General features: G+C 38.3%; 1 long non-coding RNA gene across 1 annotated transcript; it reads left to right on the plus strand.

Moving 5' to 3' along the window:
- The first annotated feature begins 19003 nt into the window (after window positions 1-19003).
- LOC134541611 (uncharacterized) lies at window positions 19004-20056 on the plus strand. The gene is made up of 3 exons (XR_010076666.1): window positions 19004-19680; window positions 19778-19909; window positions 19996-20056. It is a non-coding gene; the product is annotated as an uncharacterized LOC134541611 (long non-coding RNA).
- Window positions 20057-25532: the final 5476 nt, after the last annotated feature.

The following is a 25532-nucleotide window of genomic DNA, read 5'->3' on the forward strand; positions in this document are numbered from 1 at the left end:
CTTCCCGCCAATGCCAATGTGGAGCCACTACGTAACCTAATTTACCTAATTTATGAAATAATTCCCAAACTTATAAAACAAAACCACATCCAATTTAATACTGTATCGATATATGGAGATTAATGCATTTTTAACATTAAAATGAAAATTTAAATGATTATTATGTTAAGTTGTTCATAACAACAAAGCTTAAAATACCACCGCAGAACAAGCAGCGCTACAGGTCAGCTGGTGGAGCGGAGCGGAACTACGGAGACATTAGGTGTGCCACATTTGCATGCTGGCCTGGTTGGGGAGTGTCCAGACCTCCCCTTCTTAGACCGTGGTCTCGCCCGAGCCAAGCGCTGCACATCTCGCAACACCAACGCGCTCTGCTGGATAACGGATGACAAGGCTGGCTCTTGCATTCGTTAAGGCAAATTTATTAATAATTTCCAATATCTTAAATGAAGTCTGATTTAATTAATTTTTTTTCAAGAGAAACTTCTTTGCTGAGGGGGCTACAATTTTCGAGCGTTACGAAAATTCCGATCGCATGAGGGTAATAGTCAGGTACGTGGTGGGGGAACCGGTAGAGGAGAAGAGCGCGTTAGCGGCGACGATACTCCAACGCATGCACTAGCGGTCGAATGGGAAGACAGGGTAAAAAAGGAGGGGGGATAGGTACGTAGCAGAGCATGCTATATGCTAGTTTTAATGAACGGAACGGGATACGACAGGGAAGAGGTAGAAATGACGCAGCAGTGATCTACGGAATGCTCGTAACGCTATTTGTGTTTGTGTACTCCTCAGTTTTTGTTTCTGCTAACGATTGACGCTACCATATTTATTTTTAATTAAAGTATCTTCAATTTATTTATTTTTGTGGAAAAGAGTTATCGATTTGTGTAATTAACTTCATAGAATCATTCATTTTTATGTGAATAGTGTGATTGAAAATGAAAAATAAGAATTGAGACTTTAAGAGGTTAGCTTTATAAGGGTAATTTATTTTTGGTATGTGAACACTTTGATTTTAAATGTCAAACGGACTTATAGTCTGGTGAGATAGACTTTATAAGTGTAATTTATGTTCGATTGGAGTGTTTTTTGGTTTTTTCATTTAATTCAGATTGAGATATTCAATTAGTATCTGACCTAAAAATGATAAAAAAAAAAAGGCAGAAGTAGATAAGATGTATTATCAAAAGAAACGTGAGAATAAACCGCCATAAAGGCCGTAAATTAGCGCTAAAGAACGGATGCAAAAGTAACGGACGTGGAAAGAAGCATTTTTGTTTCATCTCAGATCATACGTGCCTCCTTACAATTCTCCATTATTATTTCTTGTTCAATAAAAAATATTAAGAATTTATTTATCTCTGTACCTTAGTAATCGGGAAGTCTCATTTCTGTCGCACGTGAACTTCACGTACACAATGTTTTAATGTTAAAACCATATTTACAATGCTTCGTCCCTTAAGAAGTAGACATTCGTAGTAAAAATGTGTTGGTAGATTTTGAAAATTTGTCAATCATACGGCATATCTACATCTCGCTTGATTAGCTTCAGAGATATGACTTTTGAAATTTTAAAAAATTGACTGTATTTTCAATCCTTTTTTGGGGTCGAATATATAAAAGCTGTAAAGAAAAAAGTTATTAAATCGTATTAATATATGTATTATTAATGAGATTCTTACCTCCATCGGCAATGGCCCTTCACGCCTTCAGCTGTTTGAAGGTGAAGTGGCGGCAACACACTGTCTCGAACCCAGGAAAGAAATTTTGCGCAATCAAGAATCTCCTACTCGGCCAGGAATAGAACCTGGAACTTATGCCTCAGTAGTCAGGAGCTCCAACATCTTTCATAAACCGGTATGACTGCGTCCTCGGTACAAACAAGAAAAAAACCAGATGTATCTTATTGGTACGGTTAATTGCGTCGAACAATTATTTTCCGCGTGTGTCTCTTACGTTGTAACACAACTAGTCACATTTTTGCCTCAGCTTAAACTCACTTGAATTAATTAAAAGAACGTGTTTCCCTTTTTAAAACAGTCAAAAATTTATAAAAATAACTATAGGTTTGAAAATTTAACACGTGTTTATTTTAGTTTGAAAGAAGATAATGTCATAGCTACAAATGAGTTTTCAATATAGTTACAAATACTATTTTCACAAAGAAAACGTTACATTATGTTTAACTGCTGAAGGTTAAACACATACAGATTATTTGACTTCCAAAACTAAAGAGGCACTTATGTACAAAAGAAGATTGAAGAATATTGCACTAAAATATTTCTCGTAACTTTTTGTTCCAGACGTCACAGCCTACACCTTTCCTTGAAAGAATTTTAATTGTTAAAACACATAAGCGTAAGAGAAAATCAGTCGTAAAATATGAAGCTTGACTAGCTCATTTGTACACATAAAATAATATTTTTATGTTCGCGTACATAGGCACACAGAGGATGTGTAAATATGGCCTGAATTTTTTATGCTTAGTGTTTTCATTTCTTTTTCCCATACTTTTTCAAAAGGGTCAAATTGTTTTCTTTTAATTTTATTATTTTTTTGGGAATTTAAAATTTAATTAGCTAATAACTCAAGGCTTCGCTTGCACAATTTCTGAATATTGCTAAAATTTTACATTTAAAAAGTTTGTGTTTAATTTCAAACATTTTTACTGAATAAATAGACAAAATAAATTGTCAGATGCACAACATATTTATTTCATAACCTAAGTGTTTAGAGAATAATATGTTGGAGTAGTTATCAGTAGGCCCCCCTTTTTTTTGGTATATATTAACTGTCTGATTATAAACTTCTGATTCAGAGTATTCGAAGATATGTTTTACCTTGATGAAATCACACTTAAACTTTTTAAAAAATTCTTAAATTCACACAAACTATTTTAACAAAGTTTATGACATCCTTTACACTGAAACTTTCATTTACTATGGTTAGAAAATTGTTAGAATTATTAAATAATTTTTTAGCTTTTATATTTTTTGTATGATAAAATATACCTCTGCATACTTTTATGAATAAAATTGAGTCAATTTTATTGAATTATCACTATTTTGTATGGTTACAAATGAGTGAAATGAAATGAACAATCTAATTAATAAATTTACTTTTATTTGCATTCATTAATTCAAATATATTTATTACTTTTGAAATGTTGCGTGCGACGTATTTATTTTTACAAGTACAAAAATATTTCGCAGCTGCCTAGATTCGAACCGATATCCTTTTGATTGGAAGTCATCCACGCTAGTCACACGACCACGAGTCCATTTTGAGAACAAATCGATTCAGATCGTCTAAATTAATAATATTCTACGCACGACATTAGTTTGATTTTCTTTTAACTAGCATATTCTCTGTTGGACTCGAAATATTTACACGCTCGTGGGCTCATAACTATAATACGGTGTCTGATTTAGTTGATCAAATAATAACTCATGACAAATAATTACCAATTTCAAACTAAAGCGTGAAAAGTATCATACCAGCAATAAATATTTAGTTACACAGCTAAAACAATACTCATACAACACTGTTTAAATATACTGATTTACACTAGTAATTAAAATAATACGTACTTGTAAGAACTCCATTTCCTTGCGAATATACTCCCATGGCGCGGTGCACAACAATAACCTCGAACAATTTTTTTTTCCTAACCTAAGCTAAAAACTAAGTGTATTGGGAGGGGTCCGGGTTAGGGAGAGACTAAGTGCGTCTTAGGCCGAAGCCTATACGCTCTAATCATGCAGGGGGTACCATGCAGAAAGGGGAACATGCATATGTGCTAAGGAGGGGGATTGGCCAGCCATGGCAGCAATTGGCGCCATGACTAACTCCCCTCACTTGTCTATTCTAGACTAAACTAGATAATTTGGGCCCAGGTAAAACCTGCATAGACACAGGGAAAACCCTGGGCACTGACATGCGGGATGCAAAAATTCATGCATTAATTTCATGCTGGTTGGTTACGGGAGTAGAAGGATGGCTCAGGAAGAAGAGTTGGTAGAGTAGAAAATGTCTACTAAGCAAGGGCGGGCACTTGGACATTTCTGTCCGCATTTTAGTTTTGGTAGGACTGGTTTTTAGGGGGCGACTTTCGTCGTTTCCCGCCAGGCTACCAGCCAGCCAGGTTAGCTGAAAGAGAAGTGCATATTACAGCTGTAATTATATGACTGCAGCTCCCAGGTTGCCCCAGCTGCCACGGTCATGCATGCCCGACACATTGTACTGCCAGCCTGGGCATGTCAATCATCGGCTAGTCCAATGTTGCTTATTTGCACCGCAGGACGTGGTCAGGCACATGGTCAGACACCCATTAAACGACTGTGAGTCTGCTCACTTAATAATTAAATATGTATATTGAATTACATAATTTTATGTCCGCAGCACCCAGGTTGCCCCAGATGCCGCAGCCATGTATGCCGACACAGTGTGCTGCCAGCCTGGGCATGTCAATCATTGGCTAGTCCAATGTTGCTTATTTGCACCGCAGGACGTGGTCAGACACCTATTAATGAATAGTGAGTCTGCTCACTGCGTAGTTACATTTAGTTACTTAGTGTTATACTTAATAATAGTATTATTAAGATAATATTCTTAAAATTAAATTGGTCGAGCTGCCAGAAATACGAGTGTCGCACTGTGTGGGCAGGTTGGTTGTGCGTGTAATTGTGTGTTGACTGGTGTGCGCCGTGTAAGCCTAGTGGGAAGGCTCTACTCATATCATGTTCTATGAGCTGCTTGGGTGACGCGAGCTCCGCGCGCGAGGGTGTACGCGCGAAGCCAGAGAGGGACTGCGCTGTCACAGAATAAATAAGGACATCAGAAGCGAACTAGCGAGTCGGCGCCTTTGATGTCAGCGAACTCGGGCGCTGATTGGCTAGTTATGTCCGCCATATTGTAACTGCGTTCCCGAGGTAAACAACCCATACGACAATGTACTTTCGTGTGAAATGTTTATCGTCAAATATGTTTTTTCTTTGCGATTGAGATAATTAAAAACAATTTCATAAACACGCCGAAGCTTACGGTTCGTAATAGAAAAACGTTTTTTAAGGAAATGATAAAATTTTGATCTTAAACTTGTTATTTTATTAACCTGCGTAGCTGATGCCGACTGGTTATTTTACCCGAATAATCACCTGTTCTGATGGAAGACAAGTCCTTTTTATCTATTAAATGTGGTTTTGCACGAGTAATAGTGTTTGTTTTTTTGGGTGGTTGCAATAGTTGTGCAGTGCGCGACAGGTATTTTATTGTTATGTCAATTTACGAAGTGTAGGATTTCGAGAAAATAAGACATAAAATGCTACTAATTTATTAATACGTATTCAAAATTCATCGGAAATTTTAATGGTAAACGCATATATATAGAAATGCATGTTTTAGTTTGGCAACAGAACACATGTTCGTGATTCAAGGTTAGCACTGCTATAAATGAGTTATGCATTTAGTCGTTTGTTTATAGTAAATGTAGGCCTACTAATTAGTTTAGTGGTATTTATATAATAGATATCACGCAGCTTCGTATTGAAAGTGTAAGTTATAATAAATGATTGGCTTGATGAAACCCTACTATAGGAAAACTGGCATCTGCTGTTTTCACAACATAAAAATGAGATAAACATAAGTAGGCCTACTTACATTGCAAATTAATAAAAAGGTATTTGTCCATTTCTTCGTGATCCAATCACATCAGTTTGATATAGGTAACCAATTTGTGTACCAAGTGTAGGCCTCTGTTACAAAAGTCTCACGAAAGACTTAAAACTAAAGAAAAGTCCTCACATTTTGGCAATTAAAAAAGCTTCCAACAGCAGAATTCTTTCCAATACCTACCTTATTTATTTTCATAGAATGTCTTGAATATAATTACATGCTTACAGGAACTGTACAGGTAAGATTCTTAGGGTGGATGAGGGGAGGATAGGGAGTTTTTTTTTAGTTCAGATAGTTACACAAATAATTAACTGATTAATTTTTATTTATTTATTAATCCTAAATTCATCTCTGGGCTGTTTTACATTTGGTACATGTTATAAATACAAGATACATGGTAATAATTTTACATTCACAATTTAAAGTGAAATAATTTTTTTTTAAATTTTATATCTTATGTATCCTAAAACCCTATGAGAGGAAATAAGAGACATACCTTTCACTGCCATCTGTATAATAATAAATACGTAGCAAATAAAATGGACATTTGTAAAAATCTTGCACAAGGACTTTTCCATAAAAAAAATTAAGTCCAAATTACTGCTAAGAAAATCACTGTAAACAAAAATACCAACACAAACTGAATTACCACTGTTGATGCAGTAACAAATAAAGTGCAACAATCACTTGGCATAAATGCAGAAACTACATAAATATAGGGTACCATGTTTACATATTTATATACTAAGAAGATGATCAACTAACTGTGCTTTGCTACTAGTGTTCAAAATTTTAAAGACAAAACGTATCTCATGAGAATCTAACAATGATGCAATACAATAGAATACAGTAGAGTAACAGAAATTGGATTAACCAGAGAAAAATTAACTGTACTATAATTTGCACTGTTTTCCATATACCTGTAATCCAAGAGTACACACACACTTGTTGAAGCACAATTATTGATGACTCTTGTGTAAATGTGGAAACAAAAAAGGTGAACCAAAATATTAGCAAACTTTGTAGTTCTTTTAAGAATGTTACAGTAATTGACGTAAATAACCTGACTCGGGAAAATCATACTCATCATGGCCTCCATTTAAATGGTAGAGGCAAAGATCGCCTTGCTAATGAGATTAGAAAAATTATAATGCATGAACAAAATAGTGCTCAATGCTTTGTAAATCTTAAACCACTTGCCTTGGGTTGGCATCAGTTCCCAAGTCAGGAAAACTTTTAGAGGGCCCCTTGCAATGTATGGATATGAAGGGGCCATCTATGTTAAAACCTATGTTAAAACCTATGTTAAAACCTATGTTAAAATCTATGTTAAAACCTATGAAATCGCACCTACAAGAATTATCAATATTTCATCAAAATGTATGTAGTATATTTAATAAAAAACATAATTTAGAACATTTGCTATGTCTTTATAAATTTGATATTGTTTGTTTTTCCGAGCATTGGCTTGAACATAATGAACTTGACTATTGTCTTTTTTATGGTTATAACTTAGCTTCTTGTTATTACAGAACTATTAGTAAAGGTGGGGTTGTTTGTATTTATACTCTAAAAAATATTGTGAACAAGATCATTGATATATCTGAATACTGCTTTGATAAAATAATTGAATGCTGTTGTATATCTATAAACTCAATACATAGCTGTATTGTTGGTATATACAGACCCCCTGGATTTTGTCATTTTGAATTGTTTTAAAATTATTTTGACTTAATTTTAAAAAAAGTTCTAAGGATACAAAAATATGTCATAATATGTGGTGATTTCAATATAAATTTTAATGAGGAAAATAACACAAACAATAATTTTTTTTTGTCTACTTAGGCAACATGGTATACATAGAACGATACTTACCCCTACAAGAATTGGCAATACAATTAATACATGTATCGATAATATTCTTACTAATATTAGATGTAGCCCTAGTACTTTGTTTGCAGAAACTATTGATACTGCTATTTCTGATCATTTGGCTCAACATATAATATTAAAATTAAGTGACACTGAACTTAGATCTAATGATAGTTCCACTACTCATTTACTGAAAAGATTGTTTAAACTTTATACAATAGATATTTTTTGTAATGAGATTGCACTTGTATTGTGGGAAGAAATCTATAACACTTGCAATCCCAATAAGGCATATAACTTGTTTATAAATACATTTTTACTTTATTTTAATCAATACTTTCCCTATTTATGGATAAGCATTAACAATAAGTCCTCTCCTTGGATTAATAGTGATCTTGCCTCTGGATTTGAAATTTTAAATCATTATAAGGAGAAGCTTCTCCGCAACAAAAATTCATACATTCGAGATGATTATAAAAAATTTAAAAAAACAATTTAATAAATCTGTTATAGATGCTAAAAAATTTTATATTGAATATAAACTGTTATCTTCCACCAATAAAAGTAAAACAATGTGGCAAATAATTAATAATGATATGAAATGTTTCAATAATAAACATAACATTTCTTTAATTGATTATTTACGGAAATTGCAGCCTCTTTAATAAAAAACAATTCAACCATTATAAATACAGGAATATCACCTAGAATACTTGATATTCATTTGCATTTGCATTCAATGTACCTAACACCAGTAGATGAAAATGAAATTACTCAAATAATAAGAGGTATAAAAAATAAAAATTCTGTTGGTCTTGATGATGTTCCTATTTCTGTAATAAAATCATGTGCAGAACACATTAAAAAGCCCCTTGTCTATATATTTAATAAATGCTTAGAAAATGGCATATTTCCTGATAGGCTCAAAATAGCGAAAATTATTCCACTACATAAAAAGGGCGATACTACCTGCATTAATAATTATAGACCAATTGCTTTATTACCAAATTTTTCAAAAATTCTTGAAAAGATTATATTAAAACGGTTGCTTTCATTCTTAAATTGTTATAATATAATTACCAGTAATCAGTATGGTTTGGTTAAAGGCAAGTCAACGGAACAAGCATTGTTCACTCTACTCAATAGTATTTATTCTCATTTAGATAATAAAGTCTTGACAGCTTGCATACTTGTAGATTTAACCAAAGCATTTGATTGTGTAAGCCATGATATTTTATTAGAAAAATTAAGTAAATATGGTATAAGAGGTGTTGCAAACAATATTATAAAATCTTACTTATCAAATCGTTCACAAATTACTAGTATTAATGTGACTTATAATAATATTACCACTACTTCTAGGTCAAAAGTTTTGAAAATTGGTATTGGTGTTCCCCAAGGTTCAATTCTCGGTCCACTTTTGTTTTTGCTTTTTATTAATGATTTACCTTTGTTTCTAGATTATGGCCAGACTATCATGTTTGCAGATTATACCTCCATTATAGTAACAGGCCAGACTTTACAGGAACTACAAAAAAGAATTTCCATAACCCTCAACCAAATGCAAACTTGGTTTACTGATAATAGACTGATTCTAAATATTCAAAAATCTTCTATTATATATTTTAACTCTCAAATAAATATATTAAATAATATTGAAGTGACTATTGACAATAATATTCTTAATACTGTAAAAACAGAAAAATTACTGGGACTGAATCTTGATGAGAATCTAAATTGGAATAATCATATATCTTTTCTGTGTCGTAGACTTAGTTCTCTTTGTTTTGCCATAAAAACTATTAATACTGTAACTTCACATAAAGCAGTAATGGCTATGTATTATGCAAACATATATTCAATAATGAGATATGGTGTTATTTTTTGGAGAAATTCCTTAAATTGGCTAAAGATATTTAAGCTTCAAAAACGTGTTATTAGAATTATTTATAATCTTAGTAAGACAGATTCTTGTAGGCCTATTTTCCTGAATAACATTTCCAGCCATTTATATATATTTAGTTGTCATTTATGTAATTCAAAATATTAAGTATGTAAAGAATAATGAAATACATAAATACTTTACCAGATCCATTTATAAGAATCATTGTGGCCATAGGTGGCATGGCCACTTGATTTTATATATATTTTTTTTTTTAATTATGGCTGTGACGTAATTTTAGTTTTAGTATTTGCCCTTTTCCTTTTTTTTATAAGTATTGGTCTTTTATAAGTTTTGTTAATCTTATTTTTAAATATGTTTTTATATTATGTTTTTTTTAAATGGTTTAGTTTCTTGATATTTAATTATATCGTTTTGGACTTTGAATCATAATACGGTGTACGACGCTTCCCCCCCGTGAACATTCAAATGGACTGTTCCAAGGCAATAAGGTGGTGGGGGAAATACGTCAAGAGGGACGGAATGAGCTGTATGAGGGAGTCGTCAGCTGATCGCCGTGGTGAACGTGTATGCGCTTCGGGCGTGACGAGCGCGGTGATGGCTTGTGGTATTGGGCCGGCGGGGACTCGTGAATAATTTTTAACATAAATCAGCTGACGTATATTGAGCTTCGGGAAATACTGAGATTGTGGCGGGTGCTGCCAAGAGGATGAAGAGTCCACGCTACATTTTTCGTTAATAAAGCATTTAGCATGTGTGCTAAAGTACAGCCGGCTAAACTCCGGGCCAGGAGGTCCGGGGTGGGATGCGACGTACAACGTTCAATCCAAGTAAGTGATTCCGGCTCCGAACTTTTGCCCCTGTAACCCCGGGGCGTTGATATAAACTTTGCCCACCATAACAGTGAACAATTTAAAAATAACTTTTGCCAAAAGACCCTAATTCCCTCGTCGAGTGTATGTTGCGTCCTCGTACTCATTTTTATCGAACCTTCCATCAAGCTTGCCATGAAGCGTCGTAAAATAAAATCACCCGGGTGTAATCAAGATGCTTTAGAGTGACATTAATTTTTACTAACTTTTATTTGAATAGTATTGTAATTTATTATTTATACATATATATTTTTTTAGAGCGGTTTTTGTATCAATGTCTGAATTTATTTATGCGTTTATTGCAGTATTTATTATTTATTGGTATATATTAAAACGTGGCTATATTAAAAGCCTCTGTAACTTTATAGGGCAAAAGGTTTTAGATATAATTGTAATATTTTTGATATTTGGTCTTAAATTAAATTCCTTACCATGCTCATGCGCAAATGGTCTCATTAAAGTTTTTGACATTGCAAGTAATTACGTTCTTTTTATTTTAAATACTATTAATCTGTTCTCTTCCATTTCTAAAAATTTTTTGAATAATTTATTTATGAATTTTGGGGCACTCGTTTATCGGAGCAGCGTGCAAAATAATAATTTAAAAAAGATAAACAAGATTGGAATGTTGAAGGCTGTTCCCAGACGGGTGTCTAACTTGTGGTGGTGTGACACCGGGAGTGTCTACCGCGACATCATATTCCTTTTCATTCAACAAAAAAATACGAATTGAACCCTTTTTACATGGGCCTTAAACTAATACATATTCTACCGATATCCCTGTTAAATACAGCATCCCAATCACATACCATATTTAAACGACATCTCAAAGATTACCTACTACGAATAGCTCCATACTCTGTCAATGAATTCCTCAGTGCATCTACATAAATTGCTGCATTGTTTTATATTATCATTTTTTATTGTATCATATATTATTGTGTTATAATGTATTTTTTTATATTGTTTTGTTAGTGTATTATGATGTTGTATTTTATTTATAATGTTGCTGACAAAACCTGGACATATGTACTGTAAATATAGGACGCTAATAAATGAAATGAAATGAAAAAATGAAACCTGTGTAAAACTTTATTGGCTTTCCTGTTTCTTCTCTTCTGAAGTCGATCGAAATATATTTCTCTGTTGTACAGTTTCACAGAATGGTATATCTTCATTCTTAAAAATAGCTTCATAGTAAATAATTATGGAAAACTGGGGCAAGGATGGCAGATGTCAACAAGCTCAAATGCTTGTAAAATTGTTGTGTGCAATTACACGTGTCTTATGTTTCTCAAACAACAGCTGGAACAATTCATCAAGTTTAACAATGAAACTAACAAAATCTTCACAAGGCATCATGAAAGCTCCAAAATCTCCACGATTACTTTAATATGCTCTGAAGTAACCTAACAACTGTGAACTGTCAGTGAGAATGGCATTAGCACGTGCATAGTTTTCACATAGGTACTCCACAAAAATGTCGAATGAGAGCTTTAGACATAAGATAGCCACTAATGTAAACTAACGCATTCTGCTCTGGAACATTCAGATGGCGGTAATCTTGAGCATTAACACAACAAACACTTGGTGACACTTCTTTTCTTAGCTTGCCTCCGGTTGTTCGAACAATTAAATGCTTAACAGTACGTTGTCCCGCGAGGCTATTTACGTTTTTACATTCTTCAAAGAATCAAGTCATTAAAAAAATTTGAATGGAAATTCTTGCAGACATATTTACTTTCCTACGAATCTTAGTAGTAAATCCGATTGCACAAAATCACCACAATATTATTCCAAAACAATCTGTCGCTCTTATACACTAAGCACACGAATACGTTGGAAACGCAGTTAGAACATGGCGGCCGTCCACGCGGTCGAGTTCGTGATTGGCCAGTGGAGTTCGCTTCCGATATCCCTTATTTATTCTGTGGCGCTGTTCCGAGCGCCGGCAACTAGTTTTGTTTGGAGGGGGTCGCGCGCCGATTGGCTGTCAGGCGCGGCCAATCAGGGGGCGCCTCGCCCGCGGCTAAGGCGGGCGGTGCGCCAGGATTTATTCGGATCATAGTTACCAAGGGAGGAAATATGAGGATTTAAGCTATTTGCGCATTTATCGTAAAAATTTTGTGTTGTGCGGACGTAAAAGTCTTGCAAAGTTTCTGTGTTTGTTTCACTGTGCAAGTTCTCTACTGGACAGTACATCGGGGCGTCTGCAGCTATTCGAATGCATCTATTCTGAACTCGCTGTAGTTTTATTAGATGGCAGTATGCCGCGGTAGCCCAGACTGGGGCTGCATACGTGATTATCGGGCGTACGAGAGCTTTGTAGAGCAGTAAGCCATTTTTAACTGTGCTGCCACATCGCCTACTCATTACAGGATATAGTGCGCGCATTCTAACCTGAGCTTGAGTTCGTTTGATGTCTATGTGGTGTCCCCACAGTAATTTCCTATCCATGTGGACACCTAGGTATTTAACTACGTCCTTGTGAGGGATTGGCTCATCAAATAGGCGTAGTTGCGGCCTGTTGTCGGCTGGCGGGAGGTTTTTGCGTGTAAACACAATCGCCTCAGACTTGGTCGTGTTTACTTTTATGCGCCAGGCTGTACACCACTGTTCAATTTCAGTGAGCGCAGTCTGGAGCCTGGTAGTGGCTAGCTGTAGGTTATGAGATCTGCTATACAGTACAGTGTCGTCTGCATAGCAGCCTAGCTTGACTAGTCTATGTGCGGGGCGAGGCATGTCACGTACATATATATTAAATAGTACAGGGCCTAGGATGCTGCCCTGCAGCACTCCGGCTTTAATTAATTTTAGGTCAGACGTTGCCCCTTCAGATGACACTCTAAAGGTTCTGCCTACTAGATAGGATGCTATGAGTTTAGTGTAGCAATCCGGGAAGTTTGCTTCATACATTTTATGTATGAGCCCTGCATGAAAAACTCTATAAAAGGCCTTTTCTACATCGAGAAACGTAGCAAGTACGTAGTCTTGGACGTTAAATGCGCTGGTTATCTCTTCGGTGAGACGGACCAGTTGATGGGTAGTCGAATGAGCACTGCGAAAGCCAAATTGCTCATTTGGCAGCAAGTTTTGTTCGTGTATGTGTACGTTGAGTCTGTGTAAAGTTATGCGTTCTGCAACTTTAGACACAGTACTTAAGAGGCTTATTGGCCTGTAGTTCTGGGGCAGTGTTTTGTCCTTGCCCGGCTTGTGGAAGACTATTACTTTAGCTTCCTTCCACTGGGAGGGAAAAATATTCAGTCTGAGCATTGCATTAATGCATTCAGCCAGATATTCTAAGGCTTCGTCTGGGAGCTGTTTGAGAACAACTGCTTGTATGCCGTCGTTCCCAGGGGCTTTTCGCGGCTTCATATTCTTGATAGCGCGCTTAATTTCTTGGGCCTGGGTGGGGAGAGGCTCAGAGATAGTGGGCTGGTGCAGTTTAGCGCGGAGTTCACGGTAAATTTGTGCAGTGAATGGCCTGTCACAAGGCTGCAAATTGGGCTGGAATGCAGTTTCTAAAGTGCTTGCGAAAGCATGCGCCTTGTCCTGGGGAAGAAAGGCAAGTCCATTATTTGTTTGGAGGGGTGGAATTTTATCTACTTTATTCAAAATTCTCTTAGTCATTGTCCAGGCACTCCCGTCCTGTACATTGAGCTTTGCAATTTTGGCTTCCCACTGGCTGCTTCGCCACAACGAGAGTTCATCTGATATAGCAGTTTGAAGCTCGTTGATTCTGCGTTTAATAATGTGCGTGCGTCGCCGTGTGTATTCGCGGCGCAGTCTGTTCTTTTGCTATATCATATCGCAAATGTATGCTGGCAGCTCGTCATGCACTAACTTAACCTCCATTTCTGGGATGCACCGGCTAATTCCGTCTTGAATTTTCTCGGTAAAATTGGTTATAGCGGTTTCTAGATTATCACTATTATTTATTTCATCAATCTCTGTAAGATTAAGTGACACAAAATTTTTAAAACCGGCCCAATCCGCGTTTTTGTAATCCCTAACTTTACGAGGTGGGTTTGATTCGACATTTGCGTCGTCAAAAATTACGTGAACAGGGAAGTGGTCAGACGTTAGGTCGTGTACAACTTCGAGTTCGAATCCCGAGTTCACACGTTTATTAATAGCGATGTCTAGTACATCTGGGAGAACTCCCACACGTCCTGTATCGTGTGTGGGTTCTAAGGGAGCGTGAATTTGGTAGTTATTATTTAGTTGGTGGTTGTAAAGGATTGTACCATTTGGTGTGGCTCGCCTGCTGCCCCACTCTCTATGTTTTGCATTTATGTCTCCTACTGCGAGGAAGGTCGGGGCCGCCCCATACAGGGCGTCCAGATCCGCCGCACTTAGGGACCTGCCTGGTCGCGCATACATAGAAATAAGTTTTACGTTTTGCCTGTTAATAGTTAGGTTAATGGCTATCGCTTCTAGATTCTGAAAAACGGGGAGCTGCCACTCTGTGTGTTTTATACTTTTATGAACAAGAAGGGCTACTCCCCCGCCTCTATGATTCTCTCTATCGCGCCTATAGATTACATAATTTAATATAGTAATTCTATCAGTCGGAGTTAAGTGGGTTTCATTGATCGCAGCTATTTTTATTTTGTATTTGTCTAAGTGGTGAATTAATTCCGGCAGTTTATTTTTAATGCCGCGTGCATTCCAGAATAGGAGGGACTTAAGACTATGGGCCGCGGTTGGTATGCAACACTGGGCCGGATTATGAGCTGCCATTAAGCTTGGCAGCTAGTGTTTGGACGAAGCCCATCATGGCGTGGACTTTGACGGGCAGGGAGATGGCTGGGTCGCACCATATTACCATGAGCTGGCACATGGGGACGATTGTTTCGGCCAGAGTCGAGTCCTTGTTAAAGGTACTCGACTTTGTCAGCACTTGCATGAAGTCAGCCATGCCAGGTTGGGCTGGCTGCTCCGTGCGCATGGGCGGGGCTGACGGCTGCTCTGGGGCCAGGTCAATCAGCATGTCTGCCTCGGGTGCAGGTGCTGCCTGAGGCTGCCTGGGCGGGGGAGTTCGCTGCGCCGGTGCTGCTGGAACCAGTCTGGTGGCCAGCGGCTTGGGCTGGGCAGGCTGCTTGTCGCGAGCAGGCTGCTGTGCCCTCTCCTGGGGGGGCTGCTGTGGTTTGCCCTGGCCATTTTTGTGGCCAGTGGCATTTTTCTTGGGCCCCTGTGGCCCCACGCAGCCAAGGGTTGTTGGCCCGTACTGGATACTCCAGCTCGTTGTACCCCTGGCTGCACTGCTGCAGCGGTGTCCAGGGGTTGACGCCAGCCTGGGCCATGTACTGGCCGAAAGTGGCGGGCCGTGGGTACCGGGGGGGGGGGGGGGCAGGGATTCTGCCTGGGGGCCCTGGTGGCCTGAGGGGCCTGACTGTGGAGGCTGGGCTTGCTGCTGCTGTGCAGCCCGCCTATTATCCCGCACATCGCGGCGAGACTGCTGCTCGCGCCTCTTGCGGACGTCGGGGGGCAGGTGACGGCGAGTCTCCTTCTTATAGGCCTCGCAGCCTCTGTAGTTTGCGCTATGCTGCTGTTTGCAGTGCGCGCACTTCTTGTATTCTGGGTTGCCCCCATTAGGGCAGTCGGGGGCGCGGTGTGGCCCGCTGCACCACCGGCACACTGGGGCTGCGTGGCAGGCCTTGCCAACATGATTGTAGCGTTGGCAGACGCTGCATTGGGCGGGGCCGGAGGGGCGCCTGTAGTCGACAACACGCACCAGCATGCCGCCGAACTCGGTCAGGGTGTAGATGCGCTCAGAATCGCACGTCTGAGGCACCTCAATCACTAGGGCGTCACATTTCTCCCTGCGCTGCCTGTTCTCCAAGAACCAGTGGTTCTGAACAGGCAGGTTCAGGGCTGCAAATTCCTCCTGGAGGAAATCGGCCGGGGTGTGGCGGTGTACTCCGCGCAACACGAATTTTTTTGGCACTTCGTCACTCTGAAGGAGGACGGAGTGCTGGGCGCCTATTGCCTTCAGGGCCTGGACTGCCCTTTGGTAGTCGGGGACGGACGCAGGATTAACCTGGATCTCGTCCTTGCCGCGGTTCTGGCAGGTGAACTTCTCTGCCAGGGCCTGCTTGAGGGTGGTGTACACCCTTGGGTACGTGTGCCCCTGGTCCAAGAAGACGAACAGGAGCTTCACTTTGTGTTTTTTGGGCGGTGCCGCAGCTCCGGCGGCATGGCCTGTAGTTGGCTGTGGGCGAGGGGGGGAGGGGCCCGCCTCGTCGTCGCTGCTTGCACCGGACACCTCCGCGTGCAGGCGTTTCGTGCGCTTGCCGGTGGCCATTGACCACCCGCCTGCGTCGTCAGAGCTCGGCCCTGAAGGGGCCTCGCTCACTGCCATGTCTATTGTTTCGCTGGTCATTGTCTTTTTCTGGTTAGTCTCCTGCCGCTCAGTTCCACCCACTGACCGTCCCCCGGGGCTAGTTAGCCGGGTTCAGGCTAGGCTATAGGGGATCTAACTCCCCGGGTGTTGCTTAGTTCGTCTGACGTCACTCGTATGCCACATACACTTTACCGTTACCGCCTGTGCGCATTTAGCACACAGGCACCTTTCAAGATTGCTGGGTAGCACTAAGAAGTGCTATCCACAGCTTGGGCGGTGAGCGCTGGGCTGCACTAGGTGCGAGCCACAACTGAAGATCTGGTAGAGCAGCTCCGGGACACGTCCGTCCTCGACCGAAGCGCAGCTGGAACTCGAAAATCATTTTCTAACCTCGAACCAGTACGCCGCCACGTGCCGGCTGAGTTCTCTGTACCGTCCGCAACATACCAGAGAGACGCCACGCATGTAGTGGGACATCGGTAGTGGGACATCCGTAGTGGGACAATTTCGTGCGTGCAGCAAGCGTTCATCGATTTATTAGACATTGTAACGTCAAAAGAGGTGATTTCCACTTCCAACGGCTATTGTTATTACAGAAAGTAGTGCAGAAGTAAATTTACAAGCATTATTGGACCATACTGTTGAGCGCATTTTATTTCTCCAAAGTGACATAATTAGAAGTTTGTCTCAAGAAAATGTAAGCAGTATGAACTTATTGTGTAAGTGGGGTTGCGATGGAAGTTCTGGACAAAGTGAATATAAGCAGACATTTGTGGATGGCAGCAAATCAGATTCAAATGTGTTATTTACTTCAGTTGTGCCATTACAACTTATTTCTGTTGATTCTAAATCTAAGGCAAAAATAGTAGTTTGGAAGAATCCTAGGTCTTCGTCTACCCGATTCTGTAGACCACTAAGACTTCAGTTTTTGCACGAAGACAGAGAGACGACAGTGGATGAAGGGCAACACTTCGAAGAACAGATAAAGAAATTTGTGCCTTTCGAAACTGTAATCGATTAAAAAGAAATTACGATTATGTACAATATGGCATTCACAATGATCGATACTAAAGTTTGCAATGCAGTGACATCTACGAAATCTGCGCTACGTTGCTATCTGTGTGGAGCAACAAGCAAACATTTTAATGATATTGATTCTATTCTAAAAAAGAAGGTTGATGAAGCCAACATAAAGTATGGATTGTCGACATTACATGCTTGGATACGTGTCTTTGAATGCTGTTTGCATTTGCCCTACAGACTTGGCATTAAAAAGTGGCAAATTCGCAGTGTGGAAGAGAAGCAGATGACTGAAAACTGCAAGAGAGTCCTTCAAAAAGAATTTCGTGTAAGGTTAGGATTAACAGTTGATGGTCCAAAGCCAGGATACGGAAGTACAAATGATGGGAATACAGCGCGGCGTTTTTTTGAAAACTCGGCCGTGTCTGCTTCGATAACAGGGTTGGACGAAATCTTAATCAAACGTTTTCATGTGATTCTGCAAGTTATTTCGAGTGGCTATGATATAGACTGTGATAAGTTTCAAGTGAATGCATTGGAAACAGAAAGAAAATTTGTTGAACTATACCCTTGGTATTATATGCCAACTTCGGTGCATAAAGTATTAATTCATGGTCCTATTATAATCGCTCACGCATTGTTGCCAATTGGCCAGTTATCTGAAGATGCTCAAGAAGCTCGTAACAAAGATATTAAAAAGATATCGTGAAGACTTCTCACGGAAGTGTTCCAGAACAAAAACCATGGAAGATATTTTTAGTAGACTCATGATTACTTCCGATCCCTACATTTCAAGTATCAGAAAATTACCACAGAAGAAATTAAAGAGTTTATGCCAGGAAGCTATAAACTTACTACTCTCTCCTGCATTAACCACTGACAATAAAACTGAAATTGGCCCTACCTTGTATCCCGACTTGGATATTGATGCCGACTCGGATGTTGACTGATGAAGATTTCAATTGGACCACTTTCTGCAGAAAGGAACCAACCCACAAAAATGGGAAAAATGAGCCAACCTCGTTACTTGAAAAATGATATCTCATTCTACATTCTGCAGAAAGAAACCAACCTCTAACTATTTTGTGCACCTATCTATGTGATTTTTAAAGAAGGACTGAAAGTTACTTGGGATGTATTACATTCTGCAAAAAGGAACCATGTTGTTTGGTTCTTCTTTGCAGAAAACATATAATGGAAATTTTTTTCAGCAGAACAGAACCGTGTGAGTTGGTTCCTTTTGTAGAAATGTATACCTATTGTTCTATGATCTGTTTAAAGTAAACATTGATGTTTACAGAGTTCAGATACAGACAATAATGCTAGTTATAGATTTCAAATAGCTATTACAGATTCTTAATGTGGTTAGTGTCTAAAAAATATGGACATTTTTAGCAGGGGTAAAAAATTGGTAGAGCTTTGTATATTACAAAACCCAGCTAACAATAGTGATTGTGAAGCAGGAGAGAGTTTGAGGCAAGTTCAGAGTATTGAGGTAAGTGCAGACTTTAATAACAAAAATAATAATCTAGTTATTTGGTCGATGTAAGTAATTATCATGATATAAATGTGTTATTTTATTTTAGGATGCTTCCAAGGATAATAAAACATGTGATGTTTGGCCTGGAAATAAAATGTTGTTGGATAATCCTGTTAGCAATCCAACAACTGAAAGCAACATTGATATAATACTCCAAGAAGAAGAGGGAAATAGAAGAGATAATAATGTACAGGTGTGTGCAACATATATTATATTTAATATTGATATAAGTTATTGGTTGGAAATAAAGATTTTTAAATTCAATTATATGTTATTATTTCAGGACCCTGAATGTACTGGACTTCCAGTAGTAACTCTCTGGCAAAATGACTTTGATTCAGTACTGTTGCCAGTACCAGGAGTTGAAATAGAGTTCATTACTGCTAACTTCACAAACACATCCCTGGCTGGAAACCTAACTACAGAGATAAATGGGACTGGCTTTGAAATACACGTTAGTACCTTAAATTTATTATTAATATTATTCTTGGCCTATTTGTTTAAAAATAATATAAGTACACATTTTAATAATAACAATTTAACTATTTTAGGATACTGATCCCATCGAGAGTGTACAACTTTTGCCTGCTGATGAAACTAGTTTAGAAGTAACCAGAAAAAATGCAAACATTGTAGCATCTACAAGCCATGATATTCTTCAGGGAGAAGAAAATATTAGTGAGGTTAGTGTAAATACAATTTTATTCATGCAACAAACTCAAAAAGTGCTTGGAAACTTAAGTTCTTATAAATAAATTTTTTGTTCCAGGAGGAAATGTTAGTTCACCAAAATGCTGATACCGATTCAGACTTCGCACCTAAACCACCCGATTCTCCGCAGAAAGGATGTGATCCGCGGCCAAAGCGAGGGCGAAAGAGGAAGCATGAAACTTCAAGAGAAGAAAACAAAGCAAAACGAAATAGAAATGAAGAACATTACAACAACAAAGGTGTAAAAGTTGTAAAATCTTTCAAAGATTACCGATGCAATTGCTCACAAATGTGTCACGAGAGACTTTCAGTAGAAGTGCGAAAAGAACAGTATATAAAATACTGGGAGCTTGGTTCTTATGATGCACAAACCAATTTCATTGCTGCTCATGTGTCTGAAAATACAAAGAAAAGAAGCCAAGGAAAAAATGAAGCAAAGAGATGTTTTTCAAGACGTTACAGATTTGGCAGTGAAAATGTATGTAGGGATATATTTGTCATTACTCTTGGAATTTCAACTAAAAGAGTTAATACCGCACTAAAAAAGTTAAGGACTTCTTCCATTACTGACAAAAGAGGCCACACACAAGGTGGGAAGAACAAGATATCGGATGGCAAGAAACAAGAAGTAGTGAGACAGATTTCCAAAATACCAAAATATAAATCTCATTACAGACGGGAACAAACTGGTGCTAAATTTCTTCCCCCAGGCATGACCTTACAAGATATGTATGGAGCCTACAAAACTGAAGTTTCTGAGCCTGTTAGTTATTCCACTTATAGGCGCATCTTTCTAAATGACTTCAATCTGAGATTTAAAGCATTGAAAAAAGACACATGCAATTCGTGTGATACCTACGCAGCAAAATTGCAGACTCCGTATTCTGAAGAAGAGACATTGAAAATAAAGCAGGATCACGACAAACACATTGATATTGCAGAAGAGGCTCAAAAACTTATGAGGACTAACATGAAGGATGCAAAAGACCAACCTGCAATGGAATGTTTGACATTCGACATGGAAAAAACGTTACCACTACCCAGGATTCCTACCAATGTCATGTTTTACAAGAGACAGTTGTGGTTGTATAACTGTGGCATTCATTCTGGAAAATACAGCAAAGGTTTGTGCTACGTTTGGGTTGAAGGTCAGGCAGGTCGTGGTGCACAAGAAGTTGGATCATGTTTACTCCACCATATTGAAAATAAGATTGAGAAAGACACAAAGACACTTATTTTATGGTCTGATAGCTGTGGTGGCCAAAACCGAAACATAAAATTGACGCTCATTTTGAAAGCTGCTTTGGAATCTCATCCCTCGTTGACAAAAATTCACTTACGGTTTCTTGTATCAGGACACAGTTTCTTACCAAACGATGCTGACTTTTCTGATATTGAAACTGCTCTCAAACATCAGCAGCGTCTTTACCTTCCCGAGGACTACAAAGAAGTAATGAAGACATGCAGAAAAAGAAATCCTCTTGAAGTGGTTGAAATGAAAAAATTCATCGGAACATCCCAGCTGGAACAGATGGTTAGCAATAGGAAGATAGATGTGAACAAAGAAAAGGTTTCTTGGTTACAAACCAGAGAAATAATGCTAGAGAAGAACAAGCCTTTTTCTATTTTTCTGAGAAAAGACTTTGTAAGTGAATATTCAGAAATTTATATCAAAAAACGTCAAAGTGGCCGACCTTTAACCGGTTTCCGTGATAAACTAATACCTCTGTGGGAAAATGGTAAACCAATAGCCATCCCAAAGCTTCGTGACATAGAATCGGTAATGGATTTAATACCTGGTGATGCCAAAGAGTTCTACAAAGCCTTGTTTGGAGCTGCACAAGTAGAAGATGATGTTGATGGCTTCTCAGGAGCACCAGATTTTGATGTGGAATAGTGTAGCAGATGTTACTGTTTTTCAGACTACAAAACCAAATTTTTAAATAGAATCAGTGATGATTGTAATACTTGGTGATGACAAACAGTTCTATACAAAGCGTTGTTCGGAGCTGTACATGTAAAAGATGATGTCGCTGGCATCTAAGGAGTACCACATTTTGACGAAGTGTAGCAAATAGCTGTGGGTTTTAAACTACTAACAAACTACCTACTTATAGTTTTGAAGTATCTAGTAGTAAGTATTTTAATAAAACATGTTACTATAAAACAGGTTTATCAAGGAAAAACTTTTATTTTATTAGTAGTTGTATGTAATTATATTTTTTATTAAAAAAACTACAAAATGTTTACTAATGAATTTACTTAAATTTTCTGTCGTATTTATTTTTGTTAATCAAGTGTATTAAAAACTATTAATTTATAAAATCAGAAACACTAATAGTGCAGCTTGGATCATCCAACAAATTAAATAACAATATTATTCTATTCTGCATAAAGGAACCAATAAACAAAAAAAACTATTTTAAGTGTTAAATAATAAACTTTATTTACTGAAATTTGGAGGGATGCTGCAGGAGTAATAAAAGAGCTGTAGTAGTGAATATTGACATTCTACACATCCTTCTGAATTGTTTATTGAAGATACACTTTGACTATCATTATCTCAGTTCTTATGTTGTGTGTGTTGGTTCCATTCTGCAAAAAGTGGTCCAATTAGAAAAGTTCGTTTTTGTAAAAAATACATTTTATTTTATGTAATTAAGAATATTCATATAGATAGTTTAATATAACATTTGTAGTGACAAACTAAACCGAAGATTAAAAAAAAATTGTGGATTTTATGAAAATGATTTTATAATTTGTTATTATTATTATTATTATTATTATTTTAGTATTTGAAATGGTGAGTTTCGTACTAATCATAAGCCCTTAGAATTTTCAAACCACATCTAAATTCTCTCCCCCCCCCCCCCCTTTTCACCAAAAATTTTGCTATCTAATTTCGATATTTTTCCACTTTTATCCGCCATATTGGACTCGTTATTTTGTTCACAGTAATTATTTTTTGTTATTGTTATTGAAAACCCTTGTATACCAATTTCTGTTTGAATACAAGTTAATCTGGGGTTTTGGCTAGCTTTTTGCGATTTGGCCCCACTGTGCATATGGGTTGAATTTCGCAAAATATAAAACACGTGATTAGTAGTTTTCGTGTGTTTATTATTGTACCAAAAATCATTTATTAAGCTTAATTAAGTTATGAAATATAAATAATAATCATAAAATACATACTTTTTAATCACACCTTAAGGGTTGAAATTTGCATAATGTAAAAATTATTGGTACACAATATTTAAAACTACTTTTAATTAAATTTGGAAATAAAATTACTAATCTTTGAAATATACTAAACCCTTTTTCACGCCTTAAGGGGTTGAATTTTGAAAATTTAAAAATTGTGAGTGGAAGGTTTTGTATGGTCATTATTGATACCCAAAATTATTTCTTACGCTTAATTAAACACGGAATTATAGTAATTAATCTGTAAAACATAGGCATACTTACCGCTTTTTCAACCTTTAGGGGATGAACTTCGCAAACTATAAAATTTGTGATTGTAAGATTTATTATGTTAATTATTGGTACCCAAAATCATTCATTAAAATTATTCTAATTCGGAGATATAATTATTAATTGTTAAAACATACTTACCCTTTTAAAACCACTTATAGGATGAATTTCGCAAAATATAAAAATTGTGGATGGGAGTTTTTGAATGGCTTTTATTGGTTACCTAAATCATAAATAATTCTTAACTAAATTCCGAGATATAATTATTAATTCTTTAACATACGTAGCCTACTCCTTTATTACATCTTAGAGGTTGAATTTTGTAAAATATAAAAACATGTTGTAAGTATTCGTATAAGTAGTATAGGATAGCCGGTCCGGGGACTGGGTTCTGGGTGTGGTGCCGGTGCCGGTGTCCGCCATCTTGGATTGTGACGTCACGTCGGCCATCTTGGATGGTCGTGACCTTGACCTTTGACCTTGACCTTGACCCCGGCGGCCATTTTGGATCCGCCATCTTGGATCCGCCATTTTGGATGACGTCATTGTGTTCTAGAAAATTCCGGCGATGTGTTTTCCGCCATTTTGGATGACGTCACCGTTGCAATTTCCGTTACGGCCGCCATCTTTAACTTTTTTATTTATTATCAGATTTTAATGAATTTTTTTTTAAAAATTATAAAAAAATTAATTTAATAAAATTTTAATAAAATATTTATAAAAAACCTACATTAACGACACGGAGTTCGGAGTCCTCGGTTCGAACCCGGTGAGGGCAAACAATTTAAAAATGGCGACAGGCTCCTTCCTCAATGGTGGGTGCTAGCAGACTGACCCCCACCACTTTAACCAATGCATATACGAACTTACAAACCACCCCCCCCCCCTCCAACCAAACCCCCCCCCCCCCCCAATTTTTTTTATTGTAAAAAACCATCCACCACTACTACTCTAGTGTTTTCCCCTCCCTCCATCTCTCTCCATCCCCTACCCTCCTCCTCCCCTATTTTGTGTAGAGTATAAATACACCTGTTGTCGGACCCGGGAAGCCTTCAGTTACCTGCAGTTCCTCCTCCGTCGACGTCGAGTACTTACTTCTTGTCGCGGAGACGTCCGTCAACGCCGAGTACTTACATCGTGTCGAGGAGACGGATTTTTGTTTTTTTCACATAATAAGTGGGGTCCTATCGGTATAAATTGAGGTCAACACCCTAGACACAGCAGTCAACAAATAGTCGAGTGGGTATAGAGCTACTGCTACAGATTCAAGCAAATGCCGTTCGATCCGTCTGCAAAGTACGCGGAAGTAACGCCAGGATTCCGCCATGTGAACTACATCACCAAGGATGGATACTTCCAACTAGAGGTCTGCAACTTCGGTCATCACTGGACCAGTGATTGTGACGAGGAGGCTCCGGACATCATCGAGACATCCTGCAACAAGGTAGATTGTGTCGTCCATTATATAAGACCTGACAGTACATTCCCTACAACATTCGAAGCACTTAAGGCTGCATCAGCGACTGAAACTATAAGCTCGGAACCAGACTACTCCTCAGTAAGGTGCGAGTTGCGGCGCAACACCGATCCGGAGGCAGTAATTAGTTGGAAGGAACAGTGTGACGGGTTTATTCACGACACCACCTACGTTAACCATCATTGGTACACATCCTGCAGCTCTCTACTGTGTAGGCTCTACCGCTTCACTCCACTCAGTTAAATTTGTAAGCTAAGAAGAAATTTGAAGGGCTCGTGCGGTTATTATGTCTTCGCGCCATGTCATTGATTTCAACAGCTTGTGGTGTATTAGGATCATACCCTTAGAGGACATACCAAGTGAAGCAGAGGATGAGGAAACATACCTTCACAACTGGTATGACATCGAGTGCTGCAGACGACAGGGACGTCGCTGGTCGCGAGACGAGCCACGGGGTCGATCCCCCGATCGTGACCTCTCACCAGTGGAGCCTATGCGTCAAGTGTTTGGAGAGGCGGGCTCTCGTCAGTTCGTGAACCACGGACCATCACGTGAGGCGTCATTGTCCCACACAACCATTGCTGGTGCTGCCCGAGAGCCTGATACATCTCGTGACGGATCTCCATCTTTGTCATCTCCCACACCGT

Source organism: Bacillus rossius (assembly GCF_032445375.1).
Source record: "Bacillus rossius redtenbacheri isolate Brsri chromosome 4 unlocalized genomic scaffold, Brsri_v3 Brsri_v3_scf4_1, whole genome shotgun sequence".
Classification (NCBI taxonomy): domain Eukaryota; kingdom Metazoa; phylum Arthropoda; class Insecta; order Phasmatodea; family Bacillidae; genus Bacillus; species Bacillus rossius.